This window comes from Dama dama, chromosome 28 (assembly GCF_033118175.1).
Source record: "Dama dama isolate Ldn47 chromosome 28, ASM3311817v1, whole genome shotgun sequence".
Classification (NCBI taxonomy): Eukaryota; Metazoa; Chordata; class Mammalia; order Artiodactyla; family Cervidae; genus Dama; species Dama dama.
The window spans coordinates 25,988,971-26,005,497 of record NC_083708.1 but is presented as its reverse complement, the minus strand read 5'-3'; positions in this window follow the sequence as shown (position 1 = coordinate 26,005,497).

Genomic DNA, 16,527 nt, shown 5'->3' with positions numbered 1-16,527 from the left:
TATGTCATTTTTGATGTTTAAAAATGTTTGAGAAGTGTGGATAAGGGTATCATTTTCCCCTCTGTTTCATCCTTCTGCTAGTTTCACTTCTCCTGGTTGCTAAAGTTTAGGGGCACTTTCCTGAGGCTTTACAAATGCCCAGGTTCCTTGATTCTTAGCAAAATGAGTCTTTTATCCATTTATGATAAAGCCAGACTGCCTCTTACTTTTCCTAGTAGCTGTATGTATCTATCTATCCGTCTATCATATAATTTAATCGGTCAGACCTTGTAACCATAATTTATCACAAATCAAATGAAAACTATGAATAATGGTTTTATGACATTTTATGACAATAATTATTTTATGACATTTCCAGTGCAGTCATACATATACACAACAGCAGGAGTAGAAGATTGTGTCATGACCTGCTTCAATCTGTTAAACAGGCAGAAGTATCAAAGTTAATCTCCATTCAATCAGTATTATGGCTTAATCATGTTTCCTACAAGACAGTAAAAATAGGGACTTAGGATATTTGAATATGATTCTGCGGCTATGTATCTGTGACTCTCGAAACAGAAATTTTCTTATCTCAACTCTGAAATGAAAAGAATATTGCTACCCTACATGGCTCTTCTGCGCACAAAGTGAGATAATACATGTGAAATATGAAATAAAATATGTGAAAGTTCGTCACCAGTGCCTGTAACCCAGAAACTCAATATAAATGGCTGTCTCATTTTCTAATTTTACAACAACTTCATCATTAAAGTCTTACATACACATACATATAGAAAACTCTATTAATCAGATTTCCATGTCAAAGCTTTCTCATATGTAGAATCAATAGTTGACAGCATTATGATAGTACCGAGGCAATGATCAATTCTAGTAAAACCTAACATTGTTTGAGCAGTTTATCAGGCACTGTATATCACAAGCTGGACTTAATTCAATTATCAGAATTTTTTGAGACAAAGACCTCCTTCTGTCATCTTTGTACCCAGGAAGGTGTGAAAAGTCTACTTTGACTCAAAACCACACAACTAGTGATCACAGAGCAGATATGTTTGACCACAAAAGCCAGAATTCTTAACTATTGCCCTTTACTGCTCAAATATGTTCCAAAGCAGAAAGTTTGCTTAAACATTTTTGCAGTAGAATTCCAGCTCTTAATACATTTTAACAAATTGGTAAATGAATTGATTTTACATATGTGCCAACTCTGTTAATTTGAGTAATATCTAAGCATCGCAATTTTTTTTTTTTTTTTTTAAGATTAGTCAAATTACTGCAGTGGGGTTTCCCTGGTGGTTCAGTGAGAGAATCTGCCTGCCAATGCAGGAGATGCGGGTTCCATCCCTGGGCTGGGAAGATCCCCTGGAGAGGGGAATGGCAACCCACTCCAGTATTCTTGCCTGGAAAATCCCATGGATAGAGGAGCTTGGTAGGTTACAGTTCATGAGATCACCAAAGAGTCAGACATGACTTAGCAACAAAAACAAGTATCATAATTTCCAATTCTATTATTTCAGACAGGTTTCTATATTATCATTACAATTTTGTCCTAGAAAATGGAAAATCTGGTAAATAGTAAACTAATATTGAAGTTATAAGTTTATCGACACTGACATAGTATATTAATGTATAAATAAGTGAGGACATCCCCTTCATTCATTACTGGTTAAAATTCAGCAGAATTTTTGCAAAAATAACCCATTTTGTTTGAGCAAAACTGAAAAGGAAGATAAACTGAGCAGTGAATGCTTCCTTACCATCAACCATCATGAACTCTAGTAAAGTGCTCTATCGAGAGTAAGTTAGTAGCTACCCAAAAGAAACTAACTTATTTCATCTACTCTCTAAAAATAATTTCTTTCTAAGATCTACTTGCCAGGATAAAATACTCACTTGTTGCAGTGTAATCAAGAGCTTTTATGTGACTAAACCATTATGCCACAGTTTATCATATGATCTTATAGGAATTTGGACAAAAAAACTTTTAACTCTTAATATTGGTCTTCATCTACTCCACACTAAATTCAAGCTAGGCAGATTCTTTACCACTGATCCACCAGGGAAGCCTGCTAGAGGTTTATCCATTTTATTTTTATTTGTCTGTTTGTTTGTTTTGAACAAGCAACTTTTTGTTTCACTAATTTTTTCTATCGTTTTCCTATTTTCAATTTTATTTATTTATGCTCTGTATTATCTTACTTCTGCTGCTGCTTTGGATTTAATTTGGTCTTCCTTTGTCTAGTTTCTTGATGTAGAAACTTAAATTACTAATTTGAAGACTTTCTTCATTTCTCATGCAAGCATTTAATGCTATAACTTCCCCTCTCAGAACTTCTTTCATGACATTTCATACAGCATTTTGATATGTTGTATTTTCATTGTCATTCTGTTCTTTTTGTTGTTGTTTCTGTCGAGACTTCCTCTTTGATCCATGAACTTTTTTTTTTTTTTTGATCCATGACCTTTTAAAAGTGTGTTGTTTAATTTCTGTGTTTGAAGGTATTTCTATTGTCTTTCTGTTTTTGATCTCTAGTTTGATTTCATTATGGTCAGAAAATATACTCTGTATGATTTCAATTTGGTGTTTTATACCCCAAGATGTAGTCTGTCTTAGCTACTTTTCCACGGAGGCTTGATTTTAAAAAATACATACTCTGCTATTGCTGAGTTAAATGCTCTATATATGTCAATTAGATTTGCTGGTTTGGTTATATTGTTCAGCTATCTATGAACAAATTTTGGATTTGTCTACTTTTCAGTTTGGTTTTTTTTTGTTTCAAGATTCTTTTTCTTCATATGTATTGTTTGGTATGTACACAATTCAATTTGTTATGTCTTCCTGGTGAGTTTATCTTTTTATCATTACATAATGTTCCTCCTTTTCTCTAGCAATTTTTATTGTTCTGAAATATACTTTATCAGATATGAGTAGAACCACTCTTTAAATAACCACTCTTTTGGAATATTGGTGTGGAATTTCTTTATCTATCTTTTTACTTTCAAACTACCCATGGCATTGAATTTGAAGAGTGTTTCTTATATAGTACATAGTTGGTTTGTTCATAAACATTTTTATATTCATTTCATTAGAATAAAATCTCTATACATTGTAGGCAATATTCATTAATACCTCACAGCTGTTTTGCATACCTATTTGTTTTACATGTGGCACTTTTTTCCATCTATAGAACTATATAGAATAAGAATATTTTTGTCACATCCTCCAGGCCATAGATAGATTTTTCTGGCCCTATTTTCATATTAATATCTTAAACCTCTCTTCAATGCTTCTAGCTTTTTATCGATAGCTTAAATTCAGCTCTCTGTGTACTTATGTCTGCTTCTCCACCTCATTCTGGTCCCAGTCCCCTAGAGGGACTAGTCCCCTAGAGGTCCCCAAGAGGACCTAGATCAAGTTGGAAAATTACCACGGGTTTTTGTGTATCAGCCCCTAATCGATGGTTTCAAGTTCGCCTTTGTTTTAAGAAATATTGTTGTTTTTATTCAAATTTCTTTATGTTTCGGGCCAGACAAATTTTCTTCAGCTCTACTGCAGTCCACTAAAATGAATGAGTCTGAGAGTTGATCCTCACCAGCGTCCTACCTGGGTTTCATTCATTCATTCACTGCTTTCATTCTCTCTTTCTATTTTATATTATTGTTTAACCAGCAGTTATTTATAATGCTTATTGCATGCCAGGCACTAGTCTAATCATAGCTTAACTGATACCTCACAATAACTTTGTAAAGCATGTATTTTTACTATCCCCATGTTATAGCCAGGGAAACTGAGGCACACAGAGTTGCTATAACTTGCTCTAAAGTCATGAACTAGTAAAGAGTAGAGGCAAGATTTTAATCCAAGCCATCTAGCTCTAGATTGGGCTTCCCTGGTGGCTCAGACGGTTAAGAATCTGGCTGCAATGCAGGTGACCCAAGTTTGATCCCTGGGTCAGGACGATCCCCTGGAGGAGGGCAGGGCAACACACTCCGCTATGCTTGCCTGGAGAATCCCATGGACAGAGGAGCCTGGTGGGTTACATAGTCCATGGGGTCACAAAGAGTCCAACAGGACTGAGTGATGGACTTCCTCTTCATCTAACTCTAGATTCTGTCCTTTATTTTTTTAGCTTATAAACAACAGAAATTTATTTCTCACAGCTTTGGGAGATGGAAGTCCTGGATGAGGGTACCATTACGGTAGAGGGGGCTTCCCTGATGACTCAGATGGTAACCGCTGTACTACCATTCATACTACCTCTTGAGTTAATTTTCTAAAATATAGATCTAATGGCAGAAAATTAAACCAAATTCCTCCCTTACCATACAAGTTCCTTCACATCTGTCTTCAACAAGTTTTTCTCACTTTTTCGACCACCTCTCTCCAAACTCCACTTTGATGGAACCATCATTGAAGATTCTGGTTGTTCTGAACTTCTATTTCATGTATATTCACTGCCTAAAATGATGCCCTTTTCTTTGCCTGATACATTTATACCCATTCTGCAAGTCTGAAATAAAATTCCATTCGGTAGGAAGTCTTCCCGGTGTATCCTAGGATGAAGTCAATCACTATGTTCCTGAGCACTTTATTCGTTTATTGTTATCACAGGTTTGCATTATGATTCATTTATTTAGGTGCTGTGACTGTTTCTACTTGAGAGCAAAGTCAACATATTATTCATTTGCAGTGTCTCTGTCATTTATACCCCATATAAATGCATGCGTGCTAAGTCACTTCAGTCGTGTCCAACTCTTTGCGACCCCATGGACTATAGCCTGCCAAGCTCCATCTGTCCATGGGATTCTCCAGGCAAGAATCCTGGAGTGGGTTTGCCATGCCCTGATTCAGGGGATCTTCCTGACCCAGGGATGGAACCCTCATTTGATTGTTAAAATCAAATACAATACTAAAAATTGGCAACTTTGGGCAGAGTACTTACAATGTGCAGAAATTTTCAGTGTTTTTATATGGGTTCTCTTAAAATTACTAACTTTTCAAAAGGTAAATATCTCCATTTTCTACATGAGAAAACTGAGGGTCAATAAAAGATACACCACAACTAAGCTTGAGAGTCAAAATAAATACACAGTTGGGACACATTATTAATGTCCATGTAAAAGAGTTCAGTGATAAGGAACTTTCTGGAATGCTCTAAGCATCCTTTTTTTTAGCAAAAAGTAATGAAAAAGCTATTAATCATCTAGAAAGAATACTGAAACTGTCTTTAAAACTATGCCTTTGAAATTTAATAATTCAATTCAACAACAATAATAATAGAACACCATGTAGGTAGAAAGAATTGGAGCTGAAGGAAACTCCAAATAAAAAATGATGATGTAGGTGCAAAGTTCACATTTTCTGAATCTTGAGAACAGCATACAAGAATATTTACTAAGGAATAGTGGTATATCTCTGACATTAGGACTGAGGACCTAAAGCCAGTTGTTTTACCAGAATCAGTAACTGTTATGAAAATGGCTTGAGAGCAGAGACCTTATCTTAACCCCTCTATTGCAGATAATATACTTTGATGTTAATAAAAGAGAGGAAAAATGCAATCACTGAGTTTGCCCAGTCTTCTTTTTTCTTCCCAGAATAACATCAAAAACTCCTCTTGAAAGTCTGCAGTGTATTCATCTGTTTATTCATTCATTCATGTTTTCCTTGATAAATATATAATAAATTTTATTATTATTTAGGCCCTACTTCAGGCCAGGCATTGTTCCATGTGCCAGAGACACAGGGAAAATGGGAAAATGGAAAATAACATCCTTGCTTATGCAACAGGCCCATGTTCTCTTCCTTAAAGTGGAAATTCTCTCCTGTAGGGGAAGTTCATCAAATTAGGTCTTCAATTTCTCCTGCTCATGCTTTTGCTTAATGAGAATCCTTAATGATCAAAGAATGCAACAAAATTCCCAAAGGATCAAATATCATTTAGGTTGAGAATCAATTAGGTTGAGAATCAACCAGTCAATAGAGCAAAGAAGAAAAATGGCTCTTAAAGCTGTGAACTCTGTGATATAATCTTAAATTGTCATGCTCACACTTTCTAAAGTGACAAAAAAAAAAAAAAAAAAACCAGCAAATTTGGGGAAACGGCTATAGGAAGAGAAAAATCTCATCAGGAAAGTGCAAAGTCTGCCTTCTTTACAAAGAAAGGGAATTTGGGAATGTGTGCCATTTGATTACCTGATATCGACCACAGACAAATACATGTAATATAAAAGGTGTGGTTTTGTCTCTGAATTGCGATAATAGTGCTTCCAAACAAAATGTGCTTAAGGCAAGTGATTTAACTTGCTAATTCTTCATTCCCAGGTGGTAACAAATGGCCCCCATCCCTCCCGGGATAGAATATGTTACACGGAGAAGGCAAACGGCTGAAAGTTACAGGAGGATCCATGTGCTGCCAGATGACCATTTATAGAACTGAGTCACCATGTGTCCCTAGCAATGCTGGGGAGTTTCCCTATTTATAACATGGGGTTCACAGAACTTGTCAGGAAGAATGTGTGAACTCTCAAGTAAAATTTAGTACCTGGCACCCAGTGCTCAGAGTTATCACATTATTACCCAAATTGGAATTGGCTTTGTGACAGATTTCAAATACCAGAACCCCACAAAACAACTGCAACAAGTCTGTACATTCCTAGCAAACCTGACAGCACGTTCAAAATATTGGTGCATCTGGTTTTCCCTCAGGCAGCAGCTGCAGCCGCTCAAGTTGCTGTGGAATCTGAAGTGACAGCCCCCTCCTGGCTGGCAGCGTCGCTGTCATTCAGGAGAGAGATCACAGAGCCGGGATCCTTTCGGCCTTTGACGCACATCTCACAGACGTCAGCGGGAGACCTGATGGCCTGTCAGGAGAGAGATTAGAAACCTGCAAAGCTGGAATGCCTTCTCCTGCCCTGGGACACTCAGCCATCCCTGTTGGAACTGGACAGATCTAGAAATGAGGGGAAGTTGCATCTGAAACCTCAGCCTTCTTAGCTTTTCAACAACAAGAGACAAGCAAAACCAGAAATATGAAATGTGGTGCTGACATCTATGGTTCAAAAGAAAAAAAAAACAGTGAGACTGTATTTGTTTATTTTTTTAATTTTATTTATTTATTTTTTAACACCAAAAATATTTTGTATTAGGGTGTAGCGGATTAACAGTGTTGTGATGGTTTCAGGCGAACGGTGAAGAGACTCAGCCATACATACACATGTGACCATTCTTGTATTTTCAATGGCTCCAGGGGTGGGGCAGGAGAAGTTTAAGAAAACATAAGCAGACTACATTTTTTTCCTTCATTTTTCTGCAACTTTTTTTCTACAACAGGATTTCCTGATCACATCATGAGGAACTATGTAAATACGCCTCCTTTGACTTTACTGGTAAGAATCATTTCCTGTCAGGTTCTTTCAAAGAAGAAAAAAAGACCAGACCCCCCCCCAAACAGCCAGAAATAGAAAGGTAGAAATTGTCATATGAAATTGGATCAGGAGAATTTTTTAAGAGAAACTAGCATTATTGTATAATTTGTTCTTGGTTGCTTTTGTTTTGATGTGTGTTGTTTTGTATCATCCTTTTGGTCAAACACACAACTTACATTGTGATACACTGAGATTCCCATCTTACAAGCATTGTTCAAAATAAACTTCACTCCTGAAAAGATTTAGGGTTTACATCAAGCCCAGGACAATTTATTGTGAAAAACGCTTTCTCTCTCCATTCTCATTCCCACCTTGTTTTTGTTCATAGTCAAAGTAGGAAATCTTCAGTTGGCGCAGATGTGGACGTTTAGTGTAAGACAGAAAATTTTTCTAAAATGTTTTTCCACATAATAACAGAAAAAAAAAAAATAAATAAACTCATGGAACCAAATGGATCATTTGCCTTCTTATCTAGATGATTCTCTCTCTCTCCCTCTATCTTGAACTTGCAACATTTAATACTTCCACATTAGTACCATTCAGTCCTTTAAGCAGTAGCCTGAAGGTCTCAGCCATTTCTGCCTACTTGAGGTGGTGTTGGTATTTACATAGCTCAAAAATTCCTTACAATTGTTGAGTTGTTCCCTCCCTCCCCTGCTTTCTCCTACCCTTTTTCTCTCTCAATATACCTAGGGAGTCCTACTGTTAAATGAAACACTCGTTGGGAAAACTAGTGGTGACCAGTGGTTACCAGTTTGGAGATATGGGTGGAGGGAGGAGCAAGATCAGGGCAGGAGATTAAGAAGCACAAGCTACAATATAGAAAACAAATAATGTACAAGAATATATAGAGCAAGAATAAAGCCATTATTTAAATAAAGCCATTATTTTATAGTAACTTTAAATTGACTATAATTTATAAAAATTATATTACATATTATGTGTGCAGTCAGTAAGTCATGTCCAACTCTTTGTGATCCCATGGACTGCAACATGCCAGGCTTCCCCTGTCCTTCATTATCTCCCAGAGTTTGCTCAAACTCATGTCCATTGAATTGGTGATGCCATTCAACTATCTCATCCTCTGTCATCCCCTTCTCCTCATGCCCTCAGGAGGAAGACCTTTTGTAATGAATTAGTACTTCGCATCAGGTGGCCAAAGTATTGGACCTTCAACTTCAGCATCAGTCCTTCCAATGAATATTCAGGATTTATTTCTTTTAGGAATGACTGGTTAGATCTCCTTGCAGTCCAAGGGACTCTCAAGAGTCTTCTCTAGCACCGCAGTTCAAAAAGCATCAATTATAACATTTTAAATCAGCTACACCTTAATAAAAAAAGAAATATACTTTTCTCAAAGGTTTTTATGTGGAAACTACCAGTAAAGTGTAGATTCATCTACATGTAAGTTTCCATTATTACTCCAAAGTCTGCTGCTATCAAGTCCAAAATCTTCCTTTCCTTCTGTGACAAAACAGCCTCTTTAAGATTAGAGAAACACAAAATCTACACTAGGAGTAAGGCATAAGGTTTGACCCAGAAAATAATTTTCTGACTTGGGAACATAGTCAGGAAAGTACGTTTGAACACTCTTTACTTTCTCTTCTTTTCTGGTCAATGGTGAACTTTTAAAGCATTACATACTCCTAGGGCAAATTAGATTCACTTCAACAAAATTTGATAGTGGGTTAAAAAAAAAAAAAAAGCATATGGAACCTGGTTATAACTGGAAGGGGAATAGAGGGCAAAGCCTCGCATGCAGCCTTAGGAATGTGAGGAGAAGTAAGTGGTAGGGCCACGATAGATGGAGCTGATAGTCCCAGACAAACAATCGTCTTATTTCAGTTACTCCATTATCAATGAATGAAATGAAAGAGCAGAGTCGCCTTCACATGACACACACCTGAGCTTAAATGAGTTCGTGGGCTTCCCAGGTGACACTAGTTGTAAAGAACCCACCTGACAATGTGGAGGCATAAGAGACCCGGGTTTCATCCAGGGGTCAAGAAGGTCTCCTGGAGGAGGAAATGGCAGCCCCCTGCAGTATTTTCGCCTGGAGAATCCCAAGGACAGAGGAGCCTGGGAGCCTGGCAGGCTACAGTCCATGGGGTTGCAAAGAGTCAGATGCAACTGAAACTACAAGATCCTTAGGCTCAAGAGGTATGCTCTGGAAACAAGACTGTGTTCCACAGGTCTTAGTTGTTCTCACTGTTAATACATGCCTCTGCCTTTTAAACACTGGCTTCCAGAATCATGTCCCCTCTGCTACCACCCCATAAATCAGTGTGCACACCCTTTTTTGCAATGAGAAGTCCTAATTCTAGAATTCTCTATGTGGTTCATCATGCCCTTGGGTTAAGACATTTTCTCACCCTCATACTCAAGCACTATAAGATGGTGTTCAGTGATAGAGGTCTAAATCTATTCATTTTCATTCTAATCTCAAAGTTTTTCCTACTTGTGATTCTCTGTGTCATTCCTTTTCCCTAAGATCTCCCTACTGGCCTTTAGAACTGTTCCTCTTCTGGACTGTTACCTTTACTGACTGTTTATTACACATTCCTTTTGGCATGACTTTTCCCTCCTTTTACTGAGCTGAGTACCCTCCAAACAAGGATTACTGGTTTCACTTTTTTTTTTTTTTCCCCTTCTTCCTTCCTTGAGAAAGCCCATCTGCTTCAGCTCTGCAACCATAGTTTTTTTTTAATCAGTGATTTACCCACTGACCCCCGGCCCCATCAAGTCCCACATTTCTTCCTGTTTTCTGATGGTGACACCCTCTGCCTACCCTCTCAGTTGAAAATAATAAACACTAAAGTCTCCATTTCCTCCCAAGGGTTGTCCAGTCTCACAGACAGGACCCTTCTCAATTGCACTAACTCTGTCGAATCATCTCTCCATTCTCTTCTGTCTCCTAGAAGCCTTTTTTTTTCCTCTATCACACTTAACCAGTTGCCAGATTCTACTGTTGTTTCCTCTGCATTATCTTGGAGAGATCTGCTCCTTCCTCTCAGTACAGCAGACAGATACCTGGATTAGTGTTTCTAGTCTTTGACTAAATTGGCTCTCATTTTCCTACATGCCACAGGGTCTCAAAGTCCTGTTTGTTTTTTCAATCGGTTAGTATCATCATTTCTACTCACTTTTTCTTTACATTTTCTTCCAGCCTTTCTTTCACTTTGCACTCAATTCTGTTTCATTTGTATTTGGTTTGGAGACCTTCCTCCAAGACATTCTGCAAGCATTTTCTGTCTCCTTCACACTCCTTTCCTTTTCAACCCAGTTGAGAGAATTTCCAACCCTTTATAACTAACTTGACTTATAGTCTGCAGATGAATCAATGTCTGCACTTCCAGGACTATGACTGACCTGGCTCAGCATCATCCTAGAAACCTGAAATATGGCTAGGGCATCTGAGGACTTGAATTTTCCATTTTACTTTTAATTTAAAAAGCACATGTGTCTAGTGACTACTCTACAGGACAACACTGTCTAATTCTAGGACCTCAGCTATCGAATAGTGCTATGAGAGTTCAAACTATTAAACACAATAAGTTTTCCGAAGGACCTGAGAAAATACTTAAAACCTGGAAATAGTTTTAGAAAATAACAGCAAACATCAAATTCAAAATTAATAAATGTTCAAATATTGCAAAACATATGGTGTCAGTTTTTTAAAAATCTTATTTAAAGAATCAAAGAAAATTGCGTTATGTTTCCACATAATTTGTTTATTTTTCCTCTTCACAAGAATTCCAAGTATACATAATAATTGCCAAGAAATCAAATCATAGCCAATTGCAAATTAAGTGAGTTTCTCATGGTCAAATTCTATGATAAACAAAACTGTAAAAACCTCTAAAAATACTTTAAAAATTTTTCTTGCTGCGTCGGATCTTAATTGCAACATGCCGGATCTTTGTTGTGCACAGGCTCTCTAGTTGGGGTATACGGACTTTGTTGCTCTGGGGCATGTGGTATCTCAGTTCCCTGACCTGGGATTGAACCCATATCCCCTACACTACAAGGCAGATTCTTAACCACTGGACCAACAGGGAAGTCCCTAAAGACCTCTAAAAATTTTAAAGAAAAAATTAATATTTAATGTGTAGTCTATGTTTGGTATGATATGAGATAGGGCCTCTACAAGTGTGTCTAATGTTCAAAAGTAACCTACAGACCTACCTGACTACAAGTAGGTTCCAAACCATGCACCCAGGCTCTTCTATCCCTTTATTCAGGCCCATCCTTAACATTTACAGGACAAAGCAGAGCTTAAATGGAATCTCTTGCCACATGCCCACCTTCCTCCCCATTCTACTTCATCCTGCACCAAGATCTCATGCTCTGATGGACAGCCAAGTATAGCCTCCTTGCTTCCAGAAATCATCCCAGGAATGTTCACAGCTGTGGCCAGGGATTGAACCTGCATCTCGTGTCTCCTCCACTGGCAGGTAGACTCCTTACCGCTAGTACCACCAGAGATAGGCTAAAGAGCCTCGACTTTAAAGTGAAGTTCTTTAAAGCATGGGCTCTGGATAGTACTGTTCTTACTTTTCCATACTCCCATCATAGACTTCAAAACTTCCTAAAATATTTTATTGTTTGTATTTTATCCATTAAAAAATAAAATAAAAAATTAAAAAAATGTATATTGCTACCACTGGACTCTCTTCTCCTAGGTAGCACATAATAAAGAATCCGCCTAGCAATGCAGGAAACGCAGGAGACTGGGGTTCGATCCCCAACTCAGGAAGTCCCCCCGGAGGAGGAAGCCACTCCAGTATTCTTGCCTGGAGAATTCCATAGACAAAGGAACTTGGTGGGATATAGTCCATGGGGTCACAAAGAGCTGGACACGACTAGAACACAGCACACCAGTGGGTTTTTCCTGTTATGATACCTAGAATAAGAAGAATCCCAATAATAAAATAGCTTCTGGCTTATAGCAGATACTAAATAAATATTTGTTGAAAAAAATGATTATTTCCACAACAATTTCCTGTAAAAGGATGGCGTTTACATTAGAAAACACATGGTCTTTGAAACTGGATAAACTTAAATCAAATTCCCTCTCATCTAATTATTAGCCATGACCTTGGTTGGTGGGGATAAAACTAAAATCTAGTTTAATGATATTTCCTTCATTTCCTTCAGATTTCTTGCTTTTTAAATTTTTCCTGCTTTAGCATGCTCTCTCTTGTAAAACTGTGGTTTCCTACCTGTTAGTGGGTTGCCAAACCAACTTAGCATTGTAGTTCCCAAAGTGTTATCTGTGGAACCCTGGCAGAAGAGGGGTCTCAAGATATTTTCAGGAGATTCACAAGGCCAGCACCACTTTTCTGATGAAATAGATGGTGATATTAACAAATGCAATTTTCAGATATTATATAATGAAATGTATAAACCATCTGGAAAATCTTTATAACTCAGTGAACCAGTATTTTCCAAATGACTAATGCATGACATTCCAAAATCAAGCATGGGTAAAAGATCCATTTAAAGTGCAAGACAAGCCAGTGGATTTAAATGAAAATGTGCTAAAAGTTCATTGACACAGTTTCAGATTTCATGATGCAAGCGACCTTTAAGAAACTATTAATACCAATCATTGAATTTTGGTGTAGTAACAAAACATACACATGATTACTTTTAAAAGGCTGTTAAAACACTCTTCCCTTTTCTACCTACATATCTGTATAAGGCCACACTTTCTTCATATTCAGTCTACCTTGAACAACACAGGTTTGAACTTCGAGGATCCAATTATATACATATTTTTCAATAGTAAAGACAATACTACTACATGGTCCATGGATGACTGAATCCATGGATGCAGAAGAACTGCAGATAAGGAGGGCTGACTGTAAGCTAAGTTCAGATTAACCTCTGCGTTGTCCAAGGGCCACCTGTACTTTGATTTAAACAACACATCTCAACCAGCTGAACATAGAAACAGATATGAAAATCTAGCTGTCTTATACATTAAAGGGATTTTCAAAAACATAAGACAATGTCTCTTTTCACTAATTTTTGCATGTTTCCTTAAGAATATTTTTCATTAAAAATAAACTATGTCAACCTATATTAGGCTTATTATTGTCATTTTAGATCAAGTAAATATTTTTTAGTTATCCATTTTAATTTACAGTATAGCAAATCAATAGATGTAGCCATGTAAACAAAAGTTTTTTAGGATGTTGTTAATGTTTAAGAGTGTAAAGAGTTCCTGAGACCAAAGTGTTTGAGAGCTGCTGATTTAATGGATTGTGACCAGTATTTTTTTAAATGAAATAGAATTAAAAGAATGCTATTTTTATATTATTAAAATTATTTTTTACATTAATTTTAAGTTTTTCATTACATGGATAAGCATAGTTTATTAAAACCTCATTTCAGTTATGTTGATGTGTATATATGCATACTGGATCACAAAATGAAATTTATTTTTTACTGTTGCAATCAAAATGTTTGGGGGAAAAAATGTACTAGGTCATCTTCTCCTTAAGAGCAGGAACTGTGCTTTTTTGTATTTCTAGGCCAAGCTACTTAGCACAATGTCTGACACATATACTGACTCAATAAATATAGAATGGCTTCTCTATTTCTTTCAATTTCTACACCTTATGTATAAGCAAATCCTGTTGGCTCTGCCTTGAAACTCTGCTCAGTATCTGACCACTTATGCCAAATTCATGCCAGTCTCTTGTTTCTGCCCTGCATTATTGCAATGTACTGTTTATCCTTGATTCAGCTTTTTTGCCAATAGCCTATTTTTCATAGAGACGCTAGAATGATCCTGTTGCCTGTCTCTGGTGTCAACCCTTATTATTCCTCTCCTTTGCTCTCTCCCCTCAAGCTACCCTGGCTGCCTCCTTGTTCTTAGAACATGCTGGCCTCTCACTAACAGATTTCATCATCATAAATTCTCCATTTGCATCTCCAAGGACAATCAATTAGCACCCTTCCACAGTCGCCTTTTGCCACCTGCTTCCCTACATCACATTTTCCACATCTTTGGATGAATTTCTCCACTCTCCCCTTGAATTGCCTACATTGCCAATTGCACTCATCTTCTTAGTGCTGTGTAAAAATGGTAATGCGTTACCTTAACTAATGCTAATGAGAACTTGGAAGAAAGCAGTTGAGAAATTAGCAGCACTTGCATCTAGCTATTGCCCATAAATCAGATGTGAACATAAACCAAAGAGGAACTTGACTGAGGTAATGTGAAATTCAGTAATAACCAAATAGTGTTTTCTGGAATAAAAAGTAAAATTCTTCAAATGAACCAAATCTAAATTAGACAATTGGGAAGTTAGAAAACAGAAATATAAATAGATATTTTAAAGAAGTAATTTCAGTAAACTAATCCATGTCTTAAGAGAGAGCTATGAGTTTATCTAAGAAGCGGTATTGGAGAAAGACACGTGACTAGGGTCACAGAGGTGCTGACTCTCTACCTTTTCCTGAATATCAAACAAATTCTTAAAGTTCTTGTTTTAAAAATGATGTGCGTCTTGCAGTCCATGGGATCACAAAGAGTCGGACATGACTGAGCAACTGAACTGAACTGAACTGAACTGAACTTAAGAGTTTAGACGTTCAATTGTTTGAGGAACTAGGCTTTTACAAATTTTTCATTTCACTATGCTTCTATGTTTTCTGAACATACACAGAGCCTCCTGTCAAATGGAGGTAATAAATTATTTTTTTCTAGAAGTAATATAAGACCATACACTTAATTTCTTAGTAATTCTAATCCCTTTCTTGAAAAAGGCTTGCCTTGATAGCTCAGTTGGTAAAGAATCCACCTGCAATGCAGGAGACCTGGGTTTGATCCCTGGGTTGGGAAGATCCCCTGGAGAAGGGAAAGGCTATGCACTCCAATATTTTGGCCTAGAGAATTCTGTGGGCTGCATAGTCCATGGGGTTACAAAGAGTCATACACGACTGAGTGACTTTCACTCACTTTTCTTGGAAAAATTATAGGAAACAGTAGACTTAGTAGTTATTTCTCAGATAGCAGCAAATAAACTTTTTTTCTATACATGACTAACTTTTGGTCCTACTCCAGCTCCAAAATGATTGTAAACCTCATCTGATTTTTGCAACATTTCTTTTAAAAAGTACTTTGTGAATTCACAAAGTAATTGTACTTTGTGAATATTCTTAAGGGCTTTAAGGGACAGAAAACAAAGCTGGAAGAAACTTTTATCATGTGTTTGATAAAGGAAAAGACCAAAAACAGAAAGCGGGGGGCAAAAAGAAAAACAATGAATATTCAGACAAATATAATGTTTAAAAGTGCATTAATTAAGATGGCTAAGGATAAAAAGAAACCAAATGCACAATTAGAAAGAAAACCAATTGGCAGCTTTTTTGGACCAGTCCACACTGGAGTCTGACACTCACTGATGTCATCCCAAGCCTGAGACCTAGTCCTACATACTTTGCAAGTTTATTGTTTCAGCTCACTCTGGGATGTTCCTAATCTGCTTTTTTCCCAACTCCAATGCCCGGGATGACCCATGTTCTTAATCACGACAGGATGTGGGACTGTGGCCAGCATAAATCTATTCTGGTAGAACAGAGATATTGAGTTCAGGGATTAAGAATGTCCAGCATTGTAGCATTATTGCCTTAACTAATTTTTTAATGAAAGAAGTGAACCAAAATGATAGCACATAGAAGATGAATGGAAAATGTATACTAGAAAAAAATAAGACTACATCAATATTAATGAGTAATAAACAGGTAGTTAATTATTTCTCTATTCATTCTATTACTTATTCAACGATCATCTATTACATGCCTCCTGCTACTGTGAGAAAAGCACAGAAGGAATAATATTCTTTTCCTTAAAGATTTTCCAGTCTACCATCTGATTGTACCTGCAAACCTCAAGTTACAAAAGCTAATAAGTTTAATAAGTTACTAATAAGCATAAATAGTTATGAACAAGTTTACTATTTCATACCTCTTAAATCTTTCAAATACTGCAATGAACATGTAAGACTAATGTCTTATCAGAACTTTCCAGACACAGAAGTCAGCAAATGGGTGAACAAAATTCATGAATAAGGGGGATAAGAGGAC